The following is a 6,841-nucleotide window of genomic DNA, read 5'->3' as shown; positions in this document are numbered from 1 at the left end:
GCGAGAACGCAGTGGCACACGGTGTATACCGTCCCGACGAGCCAGGTGGCCAACCAAAGCTCACCAGGGTGGGCACCCCCCGTACCATCCACACTGAGGCATGACGCGGTGAACCCATCTCCCGACAGTACTCCTACCCTCCCGCCCCCCCATATGCGAGAGGCTCAGGTCGGCTACATGGAGGGTAGCGTAAGGCGAGCCCGCGGTCACCCCACCCAAGGTGGGTGGCAGGGGGAGGGAGGTCGACTAGAGGAGTGGCCCACTCGCGATCAGTTGGTCACTACAACCGGCCAGGTGGGACAACCCCCCGAGAAGTCGTGAACCAACCGATAAAGAGACATAAGGCCTATAGGCCTACTGTATCATGCAATTACACGCAAAATAACAAAACTAATTCAGCATAATTAAAATGTAATACATACAATCCTGACGTGAGGAGGGATCGGGAGAGGGTAGTGGAATAAAGAAGAGAGAGAGGGCGGGAAGCAATGAGTCCTCTCGAGCGGCTGGCTTAGCCTTCGCAAATCGGAACGATCTGATCAGGGTCGCCCAGGGAGGCTCTGAGCAGCTAGCTTAACCCGCCAAATATCGGCCTTTATAAATATTATACCCCAATTATAAAAAAACCGCGATCTTTGGCCAGGTAGACCAGGGTGGCTCACGGACCGTCGTGTATAGGCTACGACAAGGGCCGAGGACCCTTCAAACGTAAGCGATCTGGAGAGGAAGTCTCTTATTTATGAGACTAATATACGTAAGTAGAGTATGATTACACTGTCCAACCAATGAATTAGTTTGGAAGACAAACGAAGAGGATGGATAACAGGAATCCCAGGTCTAGGCTACCTTTTCCTTCCGAGAGCATGCGGCTCGTCCTGGTAGGCTAGTATACCCTCGCGTTCAGAACACTAACATATAACGTCAGGTTTAATAATCAATATGTTCTAACATCTGAGGAACTGCTAATCTATCCAAAAAAGCGACTCCAATTAGTATGGGAGACCAATTGGGTGTCGTCGTGAGTGTTACGAAATTCGCGGTAGCAATGCACCAAATGGCTTGCCCGGGGAGCGGCGTCATGCAGGCTCCTGCTAAATAACAAATGTAAATATACTTATAATGAACATCGCTACCCTAGAACATGAAAACTTATAATGAACATCGCTACCCTAAAACATGAAAAAAACATTAATTGCAGTACTCCAACTTAGATACAGCAGTTTCCTGATGCTCAGACATCATGGAATCTTCAAAAAATAATGAAAGAATTCACAGTTGAAACACAACAAGTGCAAACGTTTACAGTGCTATCAAAGGAATAATTCGACAAGACGCTAGGTTGTAGCAGTAGCGGGGGGTGGGGGGTAGATGGGCTAGAACGGCTCCTCCTTGTAGACGAGGGATATTGAGAAAGGAAGAGACTAAATGGCAGGGGACCTCTGATAGTGATTTCACACGCCCCAGTTTCCATACCGACACCCTTAATTAAGGGTGAGTGAGCCAGGAAACTCTGGCATAACCATATAGCTTTTTTCTCTTGTATATTTAGCAATATTTATACCTTAGAAATGAGTGCTATAGGAACATTTCACTGGTCGACACAGGTTAGTCCCAGAAATAATGAAATAATTTCCAATTAAACAGAAGTTAATGAAGGTTTAGCGCATTGCCAACTTACCTCCATGAAGTTTTCAAATTTTTTACTTAAAACATCTTACGTATAGAAAATTGATGCAATCTGGATGTTTGCAGTGTCACTTGTGTAAACAGATGTCCTATTTCCTGTGCTAAATCCACAAAACATTTGTTCCCATAGATGATGGTACACTTTCGTTTACAACATTGGTAAACGATGCTGCTCAAAACCTTGCGAATTTTCGGGAAGAAGAAGAGTGCACTAGATAATATTGAAATAATTAGTTAAATACCAGAATAAGGTTATGAATTATAAATTTATTACGTATTCATGTTAATTCATTTGAAAATATTCATTGTTGAAAAAGTAACCAGATTTCTGAGGCAAATTTCAATGATTTTGCTGTGAACATTAGCTACTATGTATTGTTTGCATTTTCCTTATTATTATTATTATTTTAGGTATATCACATACAGTGTAATATATATTTTATACAGTAATAATGTAAGTTCAGTAATAATTTAAGTTTTGTATAATATACAGGCAGTCCCCTGGTTACGACGGGGGTTCCGTTCTTGAGACACGTCGTAAGTCAAAAATCATCGTAAGCCGGATCATCATCAAAAATCCTAAGAACAACCTTACTTTTTAATGCTTTGGGTCCATTGAAAACTATGTAAAGTGCATTCTTATGGCATTGTTTTTCATCAAAAAAACCTTCAAATATTGATTATTTTGCATTTTTGGTGTCAAATTTCATCTGTCAGATGAGCGTTGTAGGCGTCGTAACCCTGGAACATGCGACGTAACCCTGGAAATAATGTCTGATGAATGTAATTGAAAAGCGTCGTAACCTCGGAACGTCGTAAGCCGAGACCGTCGTCAACGCGGGGACTGCCTGTATTGGTTTTTTTTGAAATACAGGTGGTCCCTGGTTATCGGCTGCTTGGCTGTATGGCGCTTTGGTTTTATGGCAGTTTTCGAAAATATTAATTAAAAAATAAGGTTTCTTATGGTCACATTTGGTTATCAGCGCCATAAGCCACCTGTCTGCTATGGCACGCCATAATGGTTATCAGGGCCGGGCCATAAAGTGAAAAATCGCTGTTAAGCGAAGCATGAAAGTCTAAGGGAGTAAAAATACTTATGGTGCTGATAAACCGCTTATCGGTGCCGTAGAGCGCCTTAAGTATGTTCACTTCCGTAGACTTTCATGCTTCGCTTAATAGCGACTTTTGCTTTATGGCGCCCAACCAGGAACGGAACCCCTGCCGAAAACCGGGGACCACCTGTAATAATTTTAGAATTAGGACCTTTATTGCAGTCCCTTATTACGAGGTCATGGCATCTTGACTGTCCTAGCAGTTCTAGATGAATTGTCATACTCAACTTTCTTGCAGATAATGGTGACTTAAATATGAACACACTACATATCTGAGAAGTTTAACAGTTATTCATGTGATTGTTATTAGCTATTCATTTAATGGTTTTATAATCATAATGCTCACATAATACCTTTATTATTTTACATTTTGTATGTGTGAAATGTTTTGACTGCTGGATTAATGCTGTAGTGTGAGGCAATCGCCTCCGCTCCCTGTGCCACTTGTCTGTTTTTATACCGTAAGAAATTATTGGGGCCAAATTTCCAATGTCCAGAAAATCATGAAGAGGAAAGTTTGAGCATTGAGGCCCATCTATTTTGATTGAGTAAAAGGCAATTGTTCCTACAAGATATACAACCCTCGATCCTTTACATAAGGAATTACTTTCAGAGTAGGCTGGAATCTACGGCTGTTAAATTCTTGAACAGGTGGTTAGTCAGTAACTACCGTCTTCCGATTAAGATGTATGTTTGTGAGCTCTTTCTGACTAGCAGTTAATTATTTTCCCAGTGGGATCTTTAATTTTTTATTTTTGAATAAATATGTATATACTGTGTTTGATATTAATAATTAATTGACTTTAATAATTAATATGCAAACCCACTTTTTGTGATAGCCTTGATAGCTGCCTTTCTACTTAATGTTAAGGGTTGACGGCAAGGGTATGCCAACATCTTTATTAGTACACATTTTTGCCCTTTAAACATTAGGACAAGACATGTATATCCGAAATTTACACTTACGCTTTGGAAATTACCAAGGGGAACTTTGGAGGTTTTCTTCTGGTAATTCATCTTCATCCTTTCGCCTAGCTATTTGACGGAAGATAGCAAGAGGGGGCGTTTGATGTTGGTGTTGAGGGATCTCCTCTCATTTCGGAGGGCGTTGCCCTTGGATGTGAGAGGAGTATCCTTATTACTTTAATTCATATTTTCTTAATTTTACTGGCTTACAGTGGTGATAGTGATTACAGCAGTAGATGGTTGGATATCTCTTCATGTTGGTTATCCTAACCTTGGAATTGTACCTGTGACCCGTAACATGCTGTGCTATCCTGGAGTTTATTATTAACTCTATATTCCTATTCCTGCTGGTAAATATATCTCATCCTGTTGATAAATCTTCAGAATTTGGAGAAGTCGAAGAGGAAGAGAGCTCGTCAAGTGTCATCTTCCTCTTCGGAGTCATTATAATTTTCGTCAGCCTCCACCCCTTTGACTACTAAGGCTCCCTGCTGAAGAAGGAGAAGGTATCCCTCCCTCCCAAGAAGTCTCATCATGGGACTTATAAGGGTCTGCCTTCTCACACTGAGGAGGCAGTTGGGTCTTCCACTGGCTCTTCGTTCCTTCGGGAACAGGAACTGTCACGTTAGTTCCATGTCGGGTGCTTGTTCACGAGTTCCCAGAGTACACGTAAATCTTGTGATTCGCATACCTCCAAGGTTGGTGACGCTGAGTCTGCTCACCATCCTTGGAGGAGTGCTTCTCCACAGGGAGAGCACTCTTCTAAGCCTGTGAACCGATCATCACCACGAGTTGGTGATCGCTCGCAGCATGCTCTGTCCGTTGGTTCTGCTAACAGACCAAGCGTGAACATCAGATCTTCCTACCTGTCCCTTCAACCTCCTTGGGATACACCGGGAGGAGCTAGGCGACCAGGTGGAACCATGGAGAGTGCGCTCCTCACGGTTCGACCACGAGAGCATATGTGCCCTGCACATACTTAGGACCTGAGAGGTCTTATGCTCAATCGGTTTGGGGAAATCCTAGGGGGTCTGCCGAGGCTCTTCCTTCTGAAGGAAGAGGGTCGAGGGAGGGACTCGCCCTGGAGGGACTCGACGGTCCTTCTCCTCAGGACGCAGTCACTCCCGAGATCCAGAGGTGTTTTTGCAGAGGTCATCACGCTGATTCATCAGCACAATGACCTCGGAGAAGGATCGATGGTTGCTCCCTCTGACTGCCATTCACAGTTAGTCATTCTGGGGTCCTAAAGAAGGAAGAACCCAAACTTCTGTGGGGTTTACCTTGGTGTTCCTTGTCCGAGGGTGTGTTGGACCAAGTAAACAATCTTTTCTCAAGAAAAGAGACTCACTGAGGGCCAACAGGTTGGATGGATAGTTGCTTTCCCCTCCTCTACCTCATCATCGGTGCTTCTACTTGCCCTCAGAGAATCCACTGCCTACTAAGCAGGTTGATCCAGAGTTAGTATGCCTAACTCCTGGCATGCAAGAGGCAACGGCATTGGAGGCTACCGCTATGGCAGTCCTCCAGGCCGTCTCCTGTCTGGATCTGAGGTCCCTCACAGTATCCAAGGTCACAGCTTCTTCAGGATCGATAGTTCCCGGAGAAGACTCGGCCTTCGGGAGACTGTCAGTCTGGCGGTAGGGCTATTTCCTACTTGGCCTACCAGACTGCCAACCTGTGGACCAACCTGGTTCTTGGGAGGAGGGAGGCTGTCCTAACAAATATAACCAGGGTGCTAGTGTAGAGTCGGCACTCGGTCTTAGGAATGGACCGTTGCTGGGTTCCTCCTCTCTCTCTTCCCTAGAGATATGGTGGACGCTGAGGTGGACAAGTGGAGAGCTGAAGACAGCGAACATCTTGTCCACCAGGCAGTTGTCAAGACATCCGGGACGTTTCATGGCAACTGTGGCTAGGCCTCAGAGCCAAGCTAGCTCTTCCTCCTCCCCCAAGACTGCCTCTTGGTCAGAAAGGGCACAAGGAAAGACCCTGCCTTCTTCCCTTGGTTCGAGAGAGGAACAACAGCTCCCTTCTCAGCCTCCCTTCTCTCATAGGAAGGGAGGTAAGCACAAAACAGGAAGGGGAAATGCTAGGGACGCATTCATTCCCCCTCAGCTGCTTCCATTAGGGGGGTGGGGGAGGTGCCTGGCAAGCCATTGGGCACATTGCAGCACTACGGAGCCGAGACCTGGGTATTGGATATCCATCGCTTACCCGTATGCTTATTTTTTGTGGGCAGCTTTTGGTTTAGTTATAATGGGAATTAGTCATTAGGCATTTGATGTTTTATTGATGACACAAAGACTGGCCGCTTTGACGACTCACACCTGCTTCATTGTCAGTATTGGCAACTACGCTGCTCCCAAAGTCGATTTCGACTCAGGACTAGTCACTGGTTCACCTGTCCTAATGACTCATGCTTCTTCCATGGTTTGTCTGACATGGAATCAGTCGATGGGTTGTCTGCTTGTCGTCTGACGATTCCATTCTCCATCTACTTTTTGTGTCTCCTTTTTTCTCAGAGTCAGACAGTCACACGAGATCAGGTGACATTCAGTAGCACTGGGGTTCTTGTTGATGACATCGGTTGCGTTGTTATAACCTCTGTTGATCGCTTAACACGAGACCAATTTTGGACTGTCAGGGCACTCATCTTCCCGGGACTGAGTCTCTTTTCGCTCTGTGCTCCTTTCTCTTGGCAGAAAAGCTGGAGTCAGGAGTCATCATGAGACGATATCGCTGCTGGCGATTGGTTTGCGTTGATACAACCCCAATGTTTGCTTAGCATTGAATCACTTAGACAGTCCAGTGCTCATCCTTTGGGTAAGAGTCTCCAATAAAACCCACTCTCCTCTCTCTCTCTCTCTCTCTCTCTCTCTCTCTTGTCGTAAGAAACAGAAACGAGTAAGTAGTTGCTTATGAATGGTTTTGCGGTCGCAGACGTTGGGTTGTGTAGTTACATTCCCAATGATTGCTTAGCATTGAAGCGCTCAGACAATTCAAGTGCTCATCCTTTAGGACAGTCTTCAATTTCCCCCGTGCTCCTCTCTCGGCGCCAGACATTTGTGAGAGAGTAGGTG

Source organism: Macrobrachium nipponense, chromosome 25 (genome assembly GCF_015104395.2).
Source record: "Macrobrachium nipponense isolate FS-2020 chromosome 25, ASM1510439v2, whole genome shotgun sequence".
Taxonomy (NCBI): Eukaryota; Metazoa; Arthropoda; class Malacostraca; order Decapoda; family Palaemonidae; genus Macrobrachium; species Macrobrachium nipponense.
This window is presented reverse-complemented; position numbering follows the sequence as displayed.